Consider the following 21,386-nt stretch of genomic DNA (forward strand, 5'->3'; position numbering starts at 1 on the left):
GCTGGGCCACCCACACCTGCAGACAGGACTCAGTGTGGCTGGCAGCCACGATGCTGCTGAATGCAGGCTGCAGCCAGAGGGCACTGGGACCTTCCAGCTCCCCAGTGCACCCAAAAAGCAACAGATGCCAGGGTCCCGGGAGCACCTGTAGCATGACAGTTCACAGGCCTGGAGTGTTTTTTAAATCACTTTTTTAAAAAGAAAATTAAAATCCCATTTTTAGAAAGAAAAAACAAACAAGCTTAATCAAATGTAAAGTGTATCAACCTGTGCTGAGAAGAGGAGGGAAGAAAAGCCTTCATTGAAAAGGCTGGGGGGAGAGCCGGGGCGCTGCAAGGGAGGCCAACATAAGCTGCACACCAGCTGTAAACAAGTTAACTTCTGTGATCCCACTGCCGGGAAAAGGGCCACAAGAGCGCTGAACAAACACAGACTTACAAGCAGGACACCAAGAGATCAGGCAGGCTGCCTGACAACCACATCATTCTTCTCTCCCCTGAAAACCTGTAGGATAACAAGCCCTACTCTCTTCCTATATGCAGAAATATATAAACAAACCACTCTTCTGAGAATGCAATGTCGACAAAGTATTTTAAAATGTTGTTTAAAGTTTTTATCCTGCTCTTTTTTTCCTCTCTTATTTTTTAATGGGGAATGAGGGAGGAAAGTGACCTCAGAGAGAAGGCAAAAAGCATGGTAAACAAAATGGAACTTCTGTTGTATCGATGTTAGAACATTAAAGTGTAAAAATGACAGTGCTGGTCGTCAAACCATTCCAGTTAGGCAGTGGGACAGACAAGCTCCCTGGCAGGCAATGTGCCTATGTGCCCGGGTGGGGGTCCTGCAGCCAAAGACACCAGCACTTCCTCACTGCCATTCAGCCCCTCCACCTTGCTTTTACTCTGTCACACCTCTAAAATAACCAAAGGCAGGTGGTAACCTTTGAGCTGTAAGACACATGGTTATCAAGTGGGTGTTGGACAACACTCCAAACCATCCCAAGAGAATGGCATGGGGAAGGATCTGAGCTGCATCAGTACACAGAAGAGAAGTTGTAAGAACCCCCATAAACCTGGAGCGATTTTCAACCTTCGATAAAGCGGAAACCATGCTCAAACCAGGGAAATCCCACTCTTTCAGCACTACTGTGAGCCAGGCACTTGGCAGGGAAGCCCAGTTTCAGTCCTCCTGACCCCCAGCTGCACCACCGTGCCCAGCTCTCGATGTTCACGTTCATAGAACGAGTCTGTGCTCCATCAGTTCATCTCTATTTGGAACAGGGCTTCAGAAACAAGAGAGAGTAACTTCAAAATTTCTGATGGAGATCCAGGAGGTGTGTATTTCAGTGCAGTCTAAGAGGCTCCGCTGTTCTTAGAGGGAATCAGGAACACAGCCAAGAAACAGTCAAATATTCACCAAGGGAACTGTTTCTGCTACTAAATGGCCAAGTGAAGCCCCTGCTATTCTGTCACGTATTTGTGTCACCACAGCCCCAATAAATAAACTGTTCTGATTAGTTAGGAGACTATCTGGAAATCTCCAAGGGACTGATGTGAAATTTGTCAACATATTTCTGTTCCTCTTGCTCCTCAAACGCTTGTCTCCATCCAATTGGCAGAGATGTAAAATGGCATTGCCCATGTACAAAGAGCTGCAACACAACTGAGGCAGACCCTACCCATATTCATGCATTGGACAGACCAAGAATTTGGTGTTCTCCAGTCATTGTCATCCTGCCCATCAACACACAGCTCCAGAGAGGTTGCAAGTAACAGTCTAGAGCACTGGAAACAGAGAGATTTGAAGACAAACAAATAAAGACAGCAAGAAACTCTCATGCTTGCTTTGCATGACACTGTCAGGCACAGGAAGCCCGTGACTTTCGTTCCCATGCTAGCTCTAACAGCAGTCCAGGATTACATATGGGTTGGAGCTATTTCCATTTCCAAAGCCAGACGCACAGCAATGTTGCTCTTCTATTGCTTACCAAGTTCCAGCCAGCTCCCCAGCAGCTGGAGATCTGGGGAAGATGTGAGCAGAATGGCTGCACCAACAGAGCAGGCAGCCCAACACCGCCCAGGTAAGGGCACAGAGCTGCAGAAAGGGTTCTCCTCAGCAGGACAGCATCAGATTTAGAAATCAGCTCATCACCATCCACATCATCATCCACAGATGAATAAGTGGTATATCAGGAGGAAAAACAAAGTCCTTATGTAAACAAACAAGGAAAAGAACAGAAAATCCAAATCACTTTGATGAACTTCCACAACTTATAGCATCATACCTACCTATGGCTTTGCAGCAATGATTTCCCTCCACTCCAACCATACTGAGCCAACAAGCCTCCTGCACCACTTTGGGAATCACCTCTTTTGGGAATTAGAGCTGCTCCACTGAGTCAAAACAAATGCTGATTGTCAACAAAGGGATACACTTCTCACATTTATCTTAATGGAATGCTAACATGATAGCTTACACGGTACTACCTCAATATTAATGCGCTACACAAAATATAAAACAGCTCAATGTATTGAATTATCTAATGAAAGGATGCATGGGTCTCTGAGTGCAGATACTTGATTAGATCCTAAATCCCAACTCATCAAGTGCCAACCTGCAGCCCTCCCCCTTGGAAGGAATCATGTTTGGATGTTCCAGGACTCAGTAGAAAAGCACAAATTGCTTTTCCTATCCTCTAATACAGGTTTAAAAAGCATAAGCACCTGAAGGAAAATCATGGCCTAGACCAAATGGTGGCCTATCCAGCATTCTCAAAGGGAACATTCCAGAATTAATGTCTCACTCCTTGCCAAGAAAGTTAACCTGGGTTGATGCTCGAAGGAGAAATGATGGAAAGTGACTTTTCCTACCTAAAAATAACTTTTCTTCCTCTCTCCCAGATACAAAATACCCATAGCAATCTGTCCTGCTTAATAAGGGATAGCAACACAGTACTGAGATCCCACACCACACCTTCACAGGCCATATAAACTCTGGTACATCTTGAAGTAGCTGAACCCAAAATAACATGTAACAAGTGTACAACTATCCTCCACTCTCATAATGCACTACTGCCTCCAGCAGTCAAGCTGTGGAGATCCATTAAAAGCCCTTGCTGGCCATTTCTCTCGTGGCCTCAATTACCTTGAAAAACTTCAAACATTAACCAAGCACAACGCTAATGATCCTGTGAAGCCCAATGGAAATAAATAAAATGAAATCACTACCTAAGAAGTTTTTTGCTTTTAAAAAGAAAAGCAGAAGAAAAATCAATATGACAAAGCAACATTCCAATTCACAAACCTTGTTTTCGAGCCAAAGACACCATTTTAAAGCAGAAATGATTCCTAATACCACTGACACAGCCTCAAAATACCATCAGCAGGAAAGCTGACATACCTAAATTCAGGGAAAGGAAAATATCTGAAGAGCGGGTACATCAGTGCCCACACACAGCATCGTGGCACTGCATATTGTGATTCCTCATAAAAAGATGTAAACACATAAGGAACGCTTGTGCTCCTTGTCCCACACCAGGCAGTTGATGAGAATAAGCACAAACCCATCCTCAACTCTTCAGCAATAGTCTTTTCTCTCTGCCTAACACAGGATGGGGTTTCACAAAAATGGGTCCAACGAGGAGTGAAGAAATCAGCCAATTGCACAGTGGTCCCTCTTGCCCCCACAGGCATTGGCTGCAGCCCTACGCACCTGTGAGAAGCAGGTGCCCAGGTGGGGCACAGCCCTGGCCACCTTATCTCCTGTCCTTTCTGCAGGGCTGGGCTGTGGACAGAGGCCTATCAGAAACACCAGGGAAGGCAAACGGAATTCCAACTTTGTTTCCTCTCTGAGATACATTTCCTTTTCAAGACTGAAACCAGCCTCCACAGCTGCTAGCCAACACCAAGCTGCTACAAACGAGTCTGCAGTATCAGTGATGTAACTGTCACCCCCATGTTTGAGGAGTTGGTTTTTAATTTGGTTTTTTGGTCTCCATAAAAGCTTTGGGGGCGATTTGGGGTGAAGCGTAAGCAGCTCCCAAGAAAAGTTATGAATGGAAATGTGATGCACACATTCAGCTCTCCTTTCAGCTCCTGTAACCAACGCTGATTGGGACACATCTCTTAGATGATGCAAAAACTGATCTGTCATCTCTGTGGATTTCTTAAAATAGTCTAAAACCGGAATTTCGCACTGCATTAACACTGCACATCTCAGGCAGCACAAAACGCTCTCTGTATATATGCACAGCAACTCGCTTCTCCTCTGAAACAAAGTTTTCATTGATCCTTTGCCACAGCCTCAATTATTGTTTCTAATCATGATCAATGTTTACTTAAGGTATTGTGGCCCGTAAACAATGTACACAATAACAGCATCTGCCTACATTGACAGGAATGCTGCTGCCAGGTTAGATATCTGTGCTGACTGCTCCTGAGGGTGTTCTTTTTAAACTCTGACAGACCCAAATAAGTTTAAATTACAACTTACAGTCATCTTTACATCTGCACTACTTTTTGAGGTAGTGTTCTCCTAAGCAGATAAAAATCCCAACTCTGTCAACTAAATCCCAGAGAATTTTCGTTGTTTTAAGGTGTAATCCCAAAGGCATTTAATTTTCCCAAGATTCTGGGGATTGTTTTGCTTTATAAGTTGATAAATTCTGCAAAATTTTGGTCATCTTCACCTCCACAGGAAAAAAAATATATTAGTTATTTGCTAATTATACATCAATTAAAATAAGAAAGAAAAAAAAAAGTAGAGAACAAGTCGTTTTTCCTAAGACTCTTTAAAATAAAGATACAAAGAAACAGGTCCTTGACTCCAAGATATTTGGAGCACTTCAAGTCATGTTTTCCATCCTCTCATTCCAGCAATAAGCGGCCTTTTCTCTCTCCTCCCCCAGCCCAACTCAGGCACACAGCCCCCAGACGCACCCCGCTACCCCACAGCCACACGTGCTCGGTGCAGAGCCTGCTTTCAATGTGCCTTTTGTTTGATGGCTGGTGTTTCAACATCCTCAACTTGAACAGAGAAAGGTCAGAGCGAGTCTTCTGGCATTCACAAACCTGAATTGGGGCCCGCCAAGACAAGATTGATGCCATAGTAAATTTATCTCTAGCGAGAGAAGGAAGGGGAAGTTTGAACCAGAGAGCATCCCCATTGATGAGCAGACCCCTGCTCTCCCACAGGCTGCCGGGGCACTACCATTTCATTCTGCTACCTATGAAACTTCCCTGCTCCGAGATCCCGTCTGCAGAGCCTCGGACCCACTGCGGGGCTCCCGCGTGCCCCCGCACCGCGCCCGCTCCCACTTCTGAATGTCCCCAGCCCACGTCCCCCACACGTCCGAGTCCCCACCGGGGAGAGGGGCCGCCCGCATGCAAGGTCGAGGTCCCCCAGCCCCGGGGGAGTCGCTGCTTAGGATTCCTTAAAAGCTTTGGCACTTCGAGGCGCTTGGAAGCACTCAAGCAGAGCTGGGAGCCAGAGCTCCGCCACAGCATTAATGGGCTTCTGCCCTTTTAAATTTTATAAGCCTGTCGCCTTTCTGATGCGCGCAGTTTTATTCAGAGCCCTAAATGGCCACTTCGTATTTAAAAGGAAACCTGCATAGGTAGCACCCTACAACTCCCTCGGGTCATTCATCTCCCCCGCTCTCTCACTGTCTCTTAGGAAACCTTTGATAGAGCATTTGTTCAGGCTGCCAAGTCAAATCCTCTTCTCTCATGTCAGCGCATTGAGAAAGGGCCGGGGCAGCGCTCCGCTCGGGCCTGCGCGAGTCAATGGAGAAAACCCACTACTGGGGCACTCCGGAGCCATTAAGCCGTTTGCAGATTATTAACCGAAGCACAGAAATGTACACGGGCACGGGCAGCCGGGAACGCGGGGCTGTGCCTTAAGTTCGCTGCGGTCTCGGGAAATTTCTCCGCACGGCCGCGACGGGGAACGCTCTCCCCGCCGCCGCGCTGCCCAGCGGGACCCCGCGCCCCGCACAAAGCTGTTCCTCCGCGCTTTGGGGGCTCCGCTTCCCCCAGCGCGCACATTGCACCTTTAAGAACTGGGTAATGTTGTCTGCAGTTGCCTGAAACAAAACCCGAAAAGCGACACCCGCTCCGGCGCCCCTCATAGCAGCCCGAAAAGCAGCACCGAAATGCAACTTCCCACGTGCGAAACAAAGTTTGCAGTCGAAAATCCCGGTTGTGGCCCCAAGCAGCCGCCACCGGCCCGGAACAGCAGCGGAGCAGCGCGGGGTTCGGGCAACGCCGGGGCCGGCCGGCTCCGCGCGTGTTTACATTCCTGGAGTGGCTCGAGCCCCGCGCTCCGCCCGCTCCGCTCCGCAGCGCCGGGCAGCGCTTTCCCCGTTCCCCTCGCACAAAGGCGACCGGGCGGCGGGCGGCGAGCGGCGGCCGGGTCTCCCCTCCCACCCCCCCGGCCCCTGCCCCCGGCCCCCCTCCCCTCCGCCCAGCGGCTTCCTGGACAGATGCACCGGGGGGAGGGAGGGCGGCAGCGGGAGGAGGCGGGGGGCCGCTCCTTCCTCCTGCCTGCCGAGAGAGGCCCCGGTCCCAACTGGCTTTCAAAACCCAGACACAAGGAATTTCCACCCAGGCGAGCTTCCCGCAGCACGGAAAGCGGCCGCAAGCTCCCCCGCGCGTCTCCCCGGCCAAGCGCACGCCCGCGGCCCCGGGGCTCGCCGCCCGCCCGCCCCGACGGCGCTTGCCCGCCCGCCCGGGGGCAGCCGCCGCCCCGGCCCCGAGCCCCGGCCCCTTTTGTTTTGGCGACCGGCGGCCCCACGCCGCGGCAACTCGTCCCGGTGCCGGGCCCCTGCAAGGACATTCCCGGCGCGGGGCCGCCTCCCCGCCGCCAGGCCCGGCTCCCCGCCCGCCCGGTGCACCCGCGGGGCGCTCCCCGCCCGCCCCATTGTTCGCGCTCCGCCGAGGCGCGACCCCTGCCCGGGCACGGAGCGCGGGCGGCCGCCAAACTTACCTCGGCTGCACGGCGCGGAGCGGCACGCCGGCTCCTCTCCCCAAGTGCCGCACAGCTCTCCGGGGGGATTTTTGAATAGGTGTTTTTTTTTTTTTTTTATTCCCCCCTTTCGCCCTTCTCTCCCCCGCTCCCTTTTTTCTTTCTCTTCCCCCCCCCCCCCCCTTTTTCCCTTGCCCACAGACAGTGAAAAGGAGCTCAATGTTAGTGGGTGAGTAAGTGAATCAACTAGCAGAGAGCACAGCAAGTTGAAGTGTCAAATTACATTGGCTATTCTATTACCAAAGGGCCATGCTTTGTGGCTGCTGGCAAAATCTGTCCCAGATTCCTATCTGAAAGGGAGCTGCCTCCCTCCTGCGGGGACGCTCTTCCCTCGCCCTCTCCCTTCCCCTCTGCCCCCACCCGCCGAGCACCCGGAGTTAAGCTGAGAGCCGAGTTAAAACACAAATATTGTCTTACAGCGGGTTTAAGGCGGGGAGTCGCGTTTAAGCCTTCCTGAATGGCACGCACGCACGCAAAGAGGAGGAAAAAAAAAAAAAAAAGAGAGAGAGAAAACCCTTCCACTCTGGAAACTGAGAGCAGGCAAATATCCTCCCTGCTGAATTGTTGTTATTAAATAAGGGGAAACCACCCCGCAACGAGAGCGCTCCGGAGCGCGTGGTGCCTCCGAGTGCCGCGGCTCGTTGCGGGGCCGGGGGGACCCGCGGGCAGGCGGTCGGGGGCGGCCGCCGTCCCGAGGGGTTCACCTCGGCCCCGGCCCCGCCGCCACCCAGGTAGGAGCGAGCCGCGGCCCGGGGGGTGCTCGCCCCTGGGGGAGGGGGCGGCCCAGAGCAGGCGGGGGCGGCGGGGCGGGCCGGGGGAGCGGCCCCGACGGCGGGGGGGGCGGGCGGCCCGGGGCGCCGACAATGGGGCGGGTGTGGGGCTGGGTGGGTGGTTTTTTTCTGCTCCCGAGGAAACCCAGCGCGATTCCCAGCGAGTCGGCGGCGGGGCGCTGGCCTCGGCTGACGGGCGCCGATCGGCTGATCTGCGCTCCCCCGGCTGCTCCCCCCACTGACTCCCGCTCGCAGGGACGTTCTGCGCTTCCGACGGCCGTTGGTGCGCCCCGCACGCCCACCCCGCTCCAGCGGGGCTCCCACGTTCCGCAATTAGGAGACGCAAGCGAAGCAGCGGCCCCGCACCGCCTCGCTGCCGGCGGAGGGGAGGGAGATTCTATTTCTTCCCTCCCTCTCCCTATTCCTATCTCGCTGGCGCCCGCCCGGGCCGAGCCCTGCCGCAGCCCGCGGCTCCCGTCCCCGGGGCGCCCCCCGCCCGCCCTCCTGCCGCTCCGCGCGGCTCCGGCTCCGCGTTTTGCGTGCGGCCGCGGTGTCAGCCGGGGAGCGCCGAATAACAAAGGCAACTTGGAGAGCCGCCGCCGCCGCGCGGCCTGCCAGTGACGTCAGGGAACAATGCCGCTGCCAGCCGGCCGCGCGCACCCGCTGCCCCGCGCGCGCCCCCCGCGCCCTTAAAGGCGCCGCGGGAGCCTCCGGTCCCCGGCCGCCACCGTGCCCGCCGCTGCGCGGACCGAGCCCGGGGGAGCGGGAGGCAGCTCTACCGCGGGGCTCTCGCGCCCCTGCAGCCGCACGGCTGTCGGCAGCACCGCACCTCGGCACCACGCTCATTTGCAATTAGCGTCCCGTAAGGCAGCAACGAGCTGAGGTGTCACAACCTCTGGCTCAGACAAAGACGGGGGCGGACGGCGGGCTTTGGTTGCTCCAAATCGGCCTGAACGATAAGGTTGGCCATTAACCGCAGCCCTGCGCGTGGCCGCAGTACGGGGCGCAGCGCGCCCGGTCCCGCTGTCGGTCCGGTTGCGCAGCGCCGCGGGGCCGCCCGGAGCAGCACAGAAGCGATCACCACCACCGCTCCCCGCGGTGCCCGAGGCGGGTCTGCCAACCTCGGCCCTGCCACACAACCCGCGGCGGGCGGAGACACCGCCCCCATAGGATCGCGTGTTAAAGCAGAACCTCCCCCCGTCCTCAGCCGCAGTTGAAATGAATTCTACTGCTATCGTAACTCATACTACGACCACACACCGGGATGGAGCTGGTGAGGTAGCGCACAGGCTGGGCACGCGTCGTGCCGGATGAGCGCTCGCAGCTCGCTGCAGCGCAGGGCTGCTGCTGCCGTGCCCAGTTCAAGATAACCCAGAGGAGCACAGCGTGGGCTGCGGGATGGCGCAACCCTCCTACAATACACACAGGCGACTGTACGGGCAGCGCTGATTCCCTACCGCCGTCTGACACCAGCAGTGCTCTCCCTTCCAGCTACCTGTGGCATTGTGTCGAGGCCCGGGGCTGCACGGACACGAGGCCCTTCTGAGCTCTCACCTGACACCCATCCATCCAACAGACTGCTGCTCCCTCCTTGCCGCAGCCTATCTCACAGAGCAGTCCAGCTGGTGCTGCCCCAAACCGAAGGGATAGCGTCCTCTCCTGACTTATTTACACGGAGCCACAGGAGCAGTACCACAGAACATACCCACATTACATCAGGGGAGACAACCTAATGGGCAAGTGGGGCTTCAGTCAGTGTGTACACATTTCACCACGTGCGGGCAAACTTGCATAGCGTACTAAAATCTATGGCCATTTTAATCTCTTACAGAGGAAAAAAAAAGCAGGGCTTATGTGAATTCTTTAATTAGACATGAAATTGCCATGCAAAGACACTAAGGAAGTGTGTGGTTATGCAACTGGAGTCCTAGGGAAAAAAGTAAACAATTTTACTGAGAAAAACAGATTGAAAACAATCACGACATTAAGAGGAAAGTGGCTGGAGGTTTGGGCTCTCTTTTTCTCCTTCCCTTTTGAAACCTAAGAACTCCTACAGGTCATCTTCAGCTTGATCCCTCTTCAGCGTTTCTCAGCATACACTGCTTCAGTACCATGGTCATTCTTGACCAGAACTTGGTACACAACTCCGTACAGGAGCTCCAGCATTGGGAGCTGTAGCATCAGCACTTTTCTTGGTCTCTAAGAGAATGCACCTCATCTGAGCCAACCCCTTATTTATGCCAAACTTTTACAAGTTATTTAACATGCCTAGAAGCCCCAAACTCACCATGGCACGCTGCTGAAGGGCAGCTGACATGACCAGATGCCTTGCACATACCGTGGCTCTGGGACCACCACCAGGCAGCTTGGTGCCCAGGGTTCCGCTGGGCATGCATTATCCTTTGTGTAGCACCAGGCTCTGGCTTACAGCACCATACACAGCCTGACATATCCTGCTAGGTTAAGCAAGGCAACTTGGCTAGTTTGGCAAAGGGAACAAAGCCTTTAAAAATGTGATATGGTGAGATAGCATTAAAATCCAGGATGTGTGCCTTCAAGAGTCAAGGACACAGCTTAAAACAAAACAAAATTAAAAAAAAAAAAAAAGAATAGGAAGAGAAGGCACACCACGTGATTATAAGTTACTGAGAAGGAACTTCACATGTGAGCTGAGGAAATGCAGCATTGTAAACGTGCTATTTATATAGTGCTGAAAGTGTACTTTTACAGGGACATAAACACTCCTCACCCCAGTGCATATAATCTGCCCTTCTGAAGCAGATCAAGACAGTGCTCTGTTAGAGCCAGTTCAGTCTAAATTCAAAAACCAAGCAAATCTCACCTTTGAGAAATTTCAAACCAAAATTTGGTTTGGGCTGAAGTCACTCAGCTGGTCCATGCCTTGCCCATAAAGAAAATGATCTTCCAAACCCTGAAGGTAAGATTTTAAGTAGGGACTGTGATCACTTTTGTTATTAATTTTTTTTTTTTTTTTTTTTAAAGCTGCATTATACAGATTCAGGAAGAAAAAGTGAAAAAGAAAACAAAATTTTACCCAAGCTTTAACTTCAGGGAATGTACTCAGGCAGAATATAATTAGCAAAGCACTTTGATCATCTTCCAGCTGCATGCAACACCATACTCTTGTAAGAGAGCACCCAAGGATTTTGAATGACCACAAATAATGCAATCATGTAACCTTATGTAAAACCAGACGTGCACATAACTACCCTGAAATAATTTCATTTACTATGTTAGCAGAGCTGTCCATGATGTGGATTCTTGTTTCACAGACAGATAGCAGTATTTACTCTACTATTTGACTACCTACTGCCTGATTTTGACAATAAACAGTTTTTCTTTTCTTTTCTTTTTTTTTTTAAGCTTGAACTGAATTTTAATAGCAAAAGATCATGAGATTTAAAGAACAACAAATGCAGCCATTTGTAGAGCATCCATGCTGAAGTCCAAGATCTACTTCTGCTTCTCCCCTTGTCTTCAGCTCTTACATGACTCAATCATGAAGAAAAGATATCAGATGCCACCAGCACCAGCTGGAAAACATCTTGGTTGAACCCTGGTCTAAACTTATGTGAGAGGTTTTAAATGATCCAGCCAGCCAGCATGGAAAGAGACCAGCAAGTGTTATTGTGAGGAAAGTGAGGACTGCTTCAATCAGACAGAGCTTGCCAGAACATAATGGTGGCTTGTAACACAGCTAATCATGCTGAATAAAACAGGGCTTAAACACATTCAGGACTAGATTCTCAACGGATCCTTCCATTTAGCATGTGGCATATCTTTTTTTTTTTCCCCCAACCAACTGTATTTTCTACCACAAGGGATGGTTAATACAATTTTGAAAAAAATATTCATAAAATATGAATAAATAACCATAAGTTGTTTACACAAATAAACATTCTGGGGCATGGGATTTTATTCAGTAATTGCCATATCGGTCATAAAACATGCCTGAGAGCCCAAAGTACTACTTTATTGCATTTAGCAGCAACAATTAGCCTGTCAATTTTTCCACTGTTTTAATAGACACAACGGCTTTCTACTGTGAGAAGAGGTTAAAAAAAAAAAGCAAAAGACAAACAACCAAAAAGCAGGCTCTTCTGTACAACCACACACTCCATAGGCTTACATGCAAAAAGCCTGAGCCAGGTTTCATGAGATGAAGGGAACAAACAGGCAGCAGACCATTTTCCTTCCTGCATAAGGCAGTACCTAGAAGAGAAAGAGCAGCAAAGGAGTTTTGTTGCAAGGCCCTTTCAGAGATACCACAGGCAATTCCTTGCAGCTGAGGACCAGAATAAGGGCAAAACTGGAAACAGTAGGAGAAGGTACAGTCATTTACATCACTTGCTCTATTCCATTGTTCACAAACCAACAGAAGTAGAAAAAATTCCCATAGAACAAGAGCCCAGAGAACTACTGAGTCAGCACATCTAATGCTTTCATGATGGCTTAAGTCAAATTTGCCCAGAATTCTGGGTTTTGTTTAGGTTAGATATTAGAAAAGACTTCCTCTCTGAATGAGCAGTAGTGTATTGGAACAGGCTGCCCAGAGAAGTGGTAAAGTCACTGTCCCTGGAGGTGTTTAAGCTGCATGTATGTATGGCATTTACAGACATGTTTAAGTGAGCATTGTGGTGGATGGGTTGACGGTTGGAATTGATGACCTTAGATATCTTCTCCCAACCTTAATGATCCTATGAATTTTTACACTGAGCAATTTCTGTAAAACAGAGAGCATGCGTTTTGCAAGAGAGAATATTTGTGAGCCGGAACATTTTTTCTTTGCAGAAGATTAATCAAAATAAGTCATTTGTAAACACTGTAGTAGATATTCAGGTAGACACAGCCACCACAAGGCACAAAGACACATCAAGAGGACTCACTTTATGTAGACTCTTGTAGCTCCAAGACAAGAAAAGTACAGCTGTGATAGAAATTGGGGGATTTCACTCAGGTGAACTGCAGATGTGAGCAAAGACACACATACTGATGTAGCACAGTTACCTCGCAGTTTGGATAATTAACCCATGGGTAATCAAGTATTGATGGCATTGCACTAACAGCAGAAACTATGTCCTAGAAACATTATTGGGAATATCCATCCTGTATTTTCACCTCCTGGAAGTCTGATTTGGACAGCTGACTGACCTACTTCCAGCATGTCGCTGCTCCCAGCATGCCAACCCTGTCCCTAAACACATGGTTGCTTCCAGCAAGGGAGAGAAAAGGAGGACGGGGTTACAGATGTTCCTCACGCATACAATCAACACAGCCCTCCCCCACTAAAGTTTAATAAGGATTGTTAGTACATCATTGTAGCTGGTAATTGTGTAGGTACACATGGTAATTGCATGTATTTGCACTAATTATGTAAATGCACAATAATTAAAGCTCCAGGGTTTTCATGGTAAATTTTTAAAACACTCATGGATTTGTCATGGCAGAAGTGTCAGTCATGTAACCTAGTGCAGAAGGAAAGGAAGCAGAGGCTCAGGAGTACACACTTCTTAAATAAAAACACATAATTTTGCATGAGTAACTGGAAAGAGGATACTATTTTATCATCAAACAGAACTGTCATGCCTGGGCACAACTTCTTGCAGCCTCTTGTCAGTTAGAATAATAATAATTTTTTTTTTTTTTTAATTGGCTTCCATGGTAGGTCAGAGCTAATGCTCAAGCACTCCGTGTTTTCTGCCCCTTCTCTCCCCACCCACCCTGCACAAGAGGAGTCAGGGCTTCCCTCCACTCTGTGCTGCAGGGATAAACAGACCTCTGCTTGGTGGTACAGAGAGGCCTGGGGAGATCAGTGCTCCTTAACAACCACAGCCACAGAAGGAAAGGGAGCTTTGCAAACATGCAGCATGCATCTCACTGTGAGGCCAGCAGACCAGCAGCATGGCTGGTGTTCAGCCCCACAGTGGCTATCACACAGCTCCCAGAACAGTATCACTGTGCTGATGGGACCTGCTCAGTGGGCAGTGTGACAGAGGGCTGCAACATGGAGCACCCACTAGATGTTTCATACAAAAAGCTGGCTGCTCCGGAGCACACAGTGTGAGGTTTTAATCACTTCAACCACATGCTGCTTTTATGGGTGATACCTGCATGCATGAGGCTTGCATCCACTGGGAAAGCACCAAAGACACCAACCTGACTTGTACTTAAGCAAAAATACACCTCCCTGTGCCACCTCATTGCAGGTGTTCTTGTTGGCCCACAAAGCACCTCTGCAACATTGCTTGCTCATACAGCTTCCTCAATACCAACCAGGAGCCAACACAAGAGCTTTAAGCTTCCAAGGCCAAATACCTTAAGACAAGACACAAAGGGGAGCTTCTTTGGGATTTACAACACAGCTTTAAGAGGATTTAGGGGACTCATAGCCACACAGTTACTTATGTAAATCTAAGTCTATATACATGGATCAAAAAACTCCACATACACAGCAACTACATTCATTGCGCCCCTGCACGTTCCACATTGTTCAGGTGTTGTTTTCTTTCAGTCATTTCTTTGAAGACACCTTAAAGAAGTTAAAGCTAAATTAAAACATAGCAAAAAACTGTATGACAAAAATCAAACAAATCTAGCAAAAATTTTAAAAGCAGATTTTAATTGTTAGCACCCAATTAAACAAGAGAAACTATCTTGTATAGTGGCTATTTTCTACTTCATTTCTAAGAATGAACACATTTTCAGGATTTTTTTTATTTCCCATTGTATACAAAAATACAGATGTTATAACTAAGAAATATACAGGAAAGTTAGGCTAAACAGGTTATCACAGCAAAGAAGAATGGATGGAAAGCTTACCCTTATCCTAGGCTTACTGAAAAGACTCCAAGAAGAGCAATCTCCAAAAAGAAAGCCACTCTTAGTCAGCTCTTAAATGGGGTCTAGGAGAGGTGGAACAAGCTCCACCCCTTCCAGCAGCACAGGTGAATTGCCTTCACCTGTGCACCCAGGACTGACTCTTTGCTTGCCTCAGAGCAATCAGAGGTTCAGGCTGTGATTCAGCAGTTCCCATACACCTATCATGTAAGAATGTCTGTATTCATGCCTGATAGAGATTAAAGATGGTAAATCATCATTTTAAAATTTTGGATTTGCAGAAACATGTTTGTTAATTCATTCACAATCTTGAAGGAGGATTTCACACAACTGTATTCTTTCTGATATTAAATAAATAAATGTTGCTAAAACAGTGATCTGTTGAATTAATTTCCTTTAGTTTTACAATAAATCTGTTCCTCAGATAATAGAGTAGAGGGTGTCTAAGATTCTTTAAATAGAGGGTTTGTGTTCAGGACTGGAAAGCAGGTGAATTGGGTTATCTGTCTGTAGGGAATTTATTTCAGCTTGTTTTTGTTGTACAGCAGTATTGCGAGGCTAAGTTAGTGCTTTAATTTTTGTTATTGCAGGACCAAAGGGCTTTCAGATGTTTATGTCTAGTGGCAACTCGTATCATAAACACTTGCTTCCAGCATCATGACTACACAATCTGAGTAAGCCTGCAATCCAGCAAGGTCGCTCAGACTTGGTGCTTCTCCACATGCCACACAAGTATGTTTGCATAGGTAAGAAAAATGCCTAATTTATGAAAAGTGTTTTGGTTCATCAGGTTTGCAAAAGCAGTTGACATTTAGATTCCTTCACAAGAAGAGTTGTAACGTTATCCTTTCTGAAGACCATGTCCACTGTTTTTCCAAGTTGATAGCATGGGCATGAAAACACTGCAGTTAGCAACAGGCTTATTTCCTACTTCTGTGTGATTCTTTTGGTCTGCATGAACAATATGAATAAATATTGTTAAATATAAGAAGATCTAAATAAATAGAAATATATTGATATGTATCACAAGTGGTGTTTGTATAATGAACTGATTACCCTGAGATCCTTGCACGAGCATTTCTGACACAAATGACATCTTGGTGCTAAATGTTGGGACACATGAAGGTGTCCTTTGCTAAATATTTACAACCAGAACATCTAGGAATGGAAGATATTCTTGGAAATCTAGGCAACTGGATTTGCTCAAAAATCTATGGCAAATGCATGACCAGAACCTGTACCTGAACCTGTTTCTCATTTGGGAGCTGAACTGGCAGGTGCCTTGTTCCAACAAGCCAGCCACAGTACAGGTGTAATTTAAATCACTGTGTTGAGTCATTTTCATTGAAATGTAGGCAAAACCACATGAACGTACTGTCCTTGCTAACCTCCACAAACTCACTGTGAAGTTTTCTCTCTATAGAGCAGACAAAGTCCATCGGCTTCATCCCTCATGTGAGCCACAGCCAGGCAGTTATTGCCTATTTGCGGCATCACAATTACGATCACAGAGGGAAGATTGTGAGTGTTTGCTTGCTAGGCCTGCTCATTTAAAGAGGAAAAATTATCCTATTATCTCAAACAGAATCACACTTGTTCCACTCCATCTTACCTTCCAAAATTTAAAAGCTGAAAAGTAATCTTGTGGTTTTTTTTTTTTTTTTAACCAAAGGGTTTTTTTAATTTAATTTCTATACATATGCATTTTCCATATACATGCTGGAATAGCATCCGTTTGATTTCCTGTTATTGTACATAAGTCTACATTTTTTTGTCAGTGCTTTGTTTTAAACAAAACAGAGGAACACATAGCAAGTTTGTCCTGAATTAATGGCTTCCTGACATTTGATGAAATTCTTTATACCAACCCCATTTTTCCATATTTCCTTTCTGAATTTCTTTTCTTTTGGCAGCTGGCATGCAGTATTTAGATCCTATCTGGTAGCTAGAGCAAAATGTAGAATTACCTTTAAGAGCACTAAGTACTACCTAGACTTCAACTTTAAAAACCTGGAAAAATCCCAAACCCAGGTGAAAGGATGTATGATGTACATTATAGGGCTACTGTTACGGGAGTTTGTTTAAATACTGCATAAAACTCAATGGAGACTTTCAGAATTATTTCAGTCCAGACTCTACAGTCTTGTGGGGAACGCAGAGGTTAGCAATGACACCTCAAACACTGCATCCTATCCTGTCTTAATAGGACTAGAAGGTTAGATCAGGGAAGTACTGGGTAGTCTATCAAAGTCCTGAAATCAAAAGGCACCTTTTCTAAGTGGGGGGGAAAGTATACATTCTCATGCTGCTGTATGTTTTGTCATTTTCACAGGTGAAAGAAAACTATAAGCAATCTCTGCTAATGCACCTGTCCTCTACTCAAAGTTGCTTTCTTTGATAATTGTTTGGAGTCACTTCTCAGTGACTGGAAGCTCTGAAGACTTGAGAAGAGAAAACCAGAGCCAGCCTTTCCAAAGATAAAGTTGAAAAAAAGCAAATGGGAGAAAAAAAAATAAAATGCTCCCTTTACCTGATATTAAACATGTATCTTTACTTGTTTTGAATTGATCTGGAGGAAATGGTAGTTGGTAATGACTCTCAAATATATGATCAATCATTTTGCTTTATGTGAAAGACACAACTTGCCAGAGTGGAGTTCATGTACCTCACAAAATATTTAAGACACCTGTAGTGAGATTATTTTTCCTCTTTTAATTTGAAGAACCTGCATTTTTCAGTTCTTAGCCATTTCTCTGGAGGTAATGTGTGCCAAATAACTGGCAGTCTGGCACAACAGCACTTACATTCCAAGTATTATGAAAGATAGATAACAAGAAGCCTGTTGCTTTTCTTTTCATTGAACAATGAATCTTACATGGCATCAGTAGGTACAGATATAAACCTCTCTCTACTGTTATTCTCTTTCTGTGACATAAAGTTAAGGCCCAAATCCTACAGAATATTTAACAGGAAAAATATCACAGCCCAAAAGTTTCCCCAAGGCAATATTTGCATACAATTTGTTGCAAGATTAGGATCAGAGTTTTTGTCTCCCTATTTTTCTGCCTCATTGAGTGTTACTTTGGAGTTGCTATGTTTTTCCATTTACATTGTTTTGACTAGAGTCAAAATTGTTGTTACATTTTAAGTCAGTGTCTGCTTTACTAATTGATGGGCCACCAAAGATCAGCCACGGAAAGTTAGATTGCAGAGCAAGAATCTGGCTCAAAGAAGATGGGATTACATGAGATATGTAAGGACCAAAGCCTGTAAGACTGATTCATACCCTAAACGATTTGACCAAGAGTACAAGGCTGTGATACATTCACAGTGAAAATATGGCACCTGGTTACAGTGTCTGGCTGCCACTTCTTCCATCCAACTTCAGCTGTCTTCCTTTTGCAGATATCAAAGCATGTTATAAATACAAGTCAAGCAGAATAAAATCTGCTCCTTTCAAATATTTAGTTACTGTCTACCAGTGCTTTATAATACAGAGGACATACCTCTGCTCTCCTGGAACATGGCAGGAAGCAGAAGTTTCTCTTTTGAAGGCAATGGAGTTCCTCTGCATCTGACTTCCAAGCAGTGTCTAACCTAGCTATATATTTTAATCTAACCTAGCTATATATTTTAATCTAACAGTAAGATTTTTACTTCAGAATTTGTTTTCATTCTGAATCTGAGAAAGTGGACACACTGTAGATAGCTTGTAAAAAATGTGTATAACCATGCTTGTCATCAACATTTTGCACCAATATTTCAATACTTACTTTAACATTATATTGAAAACAAGAGCAACTGAAATGAGAGTCAGCACAAAATGTTTTCCTCTTATCAGAGTAAACAATAATATTGATATAATGCATTTCTGCTCTCTGCCTTTTAAAATGGCATTGAAAATAACACAATCTCACAATAAATTTTGGATTTCACTTAACTATCCAACTGGAAAGTGTAATGACAAATATTTCAGGATTGGTCCTACTTGGTGGTGCTTTGCAAATGCTCTCTATTAACCTAAATGACTGCGTAAGTTAGAGAAAAATGGTAAACCTGGCCCTCTGAGAGCAAAGGAGCATGTGGTACATGTTAATGGGTATCAATTCACATATACTTGCTTACAGAGATCTGTGGCAGCTCTAAGTGTTTCACTGTGTCCAATTTCTTCTTGCATAAATAAAGAAGAGCATGAATACTTGAAAAGATGAAGGTTTCTCTGGAGTCGAAGAGCCAGCACTACTACAAAGAAATTGCTGTGCCTCTTTAATTACCCTCCTTTGCCCACAGGTGGAATTTCCACTCCGCCAGCAAGCAGACTGCTACCCTGGGAAGAGATGTCTGTTTGTCTTTGTACAGCAAACACTGGCTATGTTGTGCAGCTCAAGTTTCTGATTTGAACGATTTCCTGAATTCATTCTGCTTCATACCTCAGGGAAGAAAAAGGTGATCCTCTTGAAAATTCATATAATTGCTTTTATTTGATTTTTATTAAACCTCATTCAAGAATAATATGATGGCTTTCTTTATTACACTGTTCATCACTGCGGCATTTTTGAATTTACTTTGCTAAAAGAAGCAGTTTACTAAGCCTAAGATTGAATTCAAGGATTCATACAGAGAAAAAAATGGGAGCTTTTTTGGCGTTCTTTTGATTTCAAAGACTTTTGTAACATCTATACCCATCTAAGATTGTCTCTGCTTTCATTCTCTAGTAGCCTGAGCACCTCTCCAGGCAGCCAGGCCATTCTGCAGTGTGCCATGTGTGTGTGCTGCCAGCTGTGTCCCAGTTTCAACCCAGTTTGGCCTGAGTGCTAGGAAGCTGCCAGAGTACCCAACCCACTCCATGCCAGCCGTCCTACTGCCTGCTGAGGCTGCCTCTTGCTGCCATGCTGATAGCAGTGGACAAAGGGAAAGCTGCAGCTGTAGTGTGGAAAGCAAGGAGTGGGTTCATTGACCCTCTCTAAACTTTTCTGTAGCTGCTACAGTGATTGCTTCCATTTTAAAGATGGGATGACAGATGCAGAGAAGCAAAGTAAATAATCTGCACTTAGCATGAATAAAAGTAGTGGAGCAATTAAAAGTCAGGACTGGCAAATTCATGTCACTAGCATTAAACTATACAGATTTAGAAAATTTGATCTATTTACCTCTTTGACACCGGTGAGACATCTACTGTCCACTAATAACTCACACACAGAGCTACTTGAAGTGTAATTTTATGAGACTTATTTTTGGTCATTTAAAGATAGGTGTTTAGGAACATGAGAATTTTCATATATTATTATAGCAATTTTCCCCCCCTTTCCATTTTGTCACAGGAAATAACATCTCAAAACACAATGAACACTTTGTAAAAGGTTCATTTTTATCTTGAAAAGTTTTTAACAAAAAATCCAGTCATCTCAGTTAATCCCTTTAAGACATATCAATATTTATTTTTAAGTAGAGTTTCAAATATTAGAGCAGCTGCACTCAGTTTAATAGGGACAATTCCCGTTGACTGGGAATTATAGCTGAGTACTGCGGGGGCTGACCTTGAGTCCTCACACCTACAGCTTAAATGGCAATAAGGGTGGCGGCATGTCTGCTGGTTTATGCCTCTGTCCTTAGGTAAGCACATCCCCCAGGACTGCTTAAGGGTCCTTAATAAGCACTGCAATCACTTCCTAGGGTTCTGGAAACCCTGCGTGAGGTGAGGCATGTATTTTCTTATGCTACTGGCATCTAGACTTCTGTTTTCTAATAGTGATGGAGTAATGGCAATGGACTTTGGGACAAAAGACAGGCAGAGATAGCATGATTTCATCATATAGTTACTCCTCATTCATCTTTCCTGAGGCAAGGAACAGGTTACTTCATATCACCTTGCCTTTGCCCCTCTCTCAGGGCAGGTTTGTTTGGGTCAGGGAACTCAGCTGGTCCTGCTGGCATTACACTCTCTGAGACACTCCAAAAGAGTGCCCTGTTCACAACCTCTAAATTAAACTCATCACCAGTTTTCTGGGCAGGATTTTTTCTTCCATTTAAAAGTTCTTTTTTTTCTTTGCTTTATTTCCTACAACACAAAACACAGTTGCTACCTATAGCCATAAGGAAGTTTTATTTAGTAAGTCCTCTGCTACAGGACACAGGATTTTCATGGTAGTACTGATTCCTTTGTTGTCTTTCTTTGGTACTACGTTACAGCTATGGCTTTTTTATTTTTTTCTTTCTTCTTTTTTCTTTTTTTTTTCCAAGCAGTGGTTTTATTTCTCCTGGGGAACATTAAGAAGCATTTCCCTGGCTGGGGATGTGGATTCTCCATTCTGAGGAAATCTGGGTCATTGGATGTCTCCTGCACAGAGAACACTTCGGTTGTTCCCTCCAGTGTCCCCATAAAAGGGAGGTGTTTCCTGTGTGATAGTACAGAGTAGTTGATCATTTCCATGTTGTGCTGAACACAGAAAAACTGCACCCACTCTCATAGTCCTCAGTGCGGGGCACCATATGAATACAGAGAAGACAATGTTTGAAGGAGTTTTAATCTTCCCTGGCCTCTTGGATACCTTGGGTGACCCCTGGCCTTGGACTCCATGCTACCTGTCATTTTCCTGATCACTTCTGGTGGGATCATGTACTGTTTGCACTTGAAGTTACTGAAATGAACTGAAAATTGCAAGTCTCCAGCAAAGATCAAATGGCACAAAAAGGTGAGTAAATATAAACAGTGTAGTGAAAGAAGGTGGCTAGGCT

At 46.3% G+C, this 21,386-nt stretch overlaps 1 protein-coding gene and 1 long non-coding RNA gene across 4 annotated transcripts in view; one reads left to right on the forward strand and one right to left on the reverse strand.

Annotated features, from left to right (window-relative positions):
- ZMIZ1 (zinc finger MIZ-type containing 1) overlaps positions 1-7,515 on the reverse strand; it is a 325,404-nt gene extending 317,889 nt beyond the window's left edge. The window contains exon 1 of one of the 2 annotated variants that reach the window (XM_048946996.1): positions 7,441-7,515. The gene's annotated coding sequence lies outside the window, so the exon portion shown is untranslated. Of the gene's footprint in view, positions 1-6,984; positions 7,091-7,440 lie in introns of those variants that run through there. The other variant, XM_048946995.1, reaches the window with a different exon arrangement.
- A 132-nt stretch (positions 7,516-7,647) lies between these two features.
- On the forward strand, positions 7,648-21,013 carry LOC125694182 (uncharacterized). 2 transcript variants are annotated; one of them, XR_007377448.1, is made up of 4 exons: positions 7,648-7,754; positions 15,242-15,397; positions 18,942-19,097; positions 20,895-21,013. It is a non-coding gene; the product is annotated as an uncharacterized LOC125694182 (long non-coding RNA). The 2 variants fall into 2 exon arrangements; XR_007377449.1 differs by lacking the exons at positions 18,942-19,097; positions 20,895-21,013 and adding an exon at positions 16,984-17,222.
- The last annotated feature ends 373 nt before the right edge of the window (positions 21,014-21,386 follow it).

Source organism: Lagopus muta, chromosome 5 (assembly GCF_023343835.1).
Source record: "Lagopus muta isolate bLagMut1 chromosome 5, bLagMut1 primary, whole genome shotgun sequence".
In the NCBI taxonomy this organism is placed as follows: Eukaryota; Metazoa; Chordata; class Aves; order Galliformes; family Phasianidae; genus Lagopus; species Lagopus muta.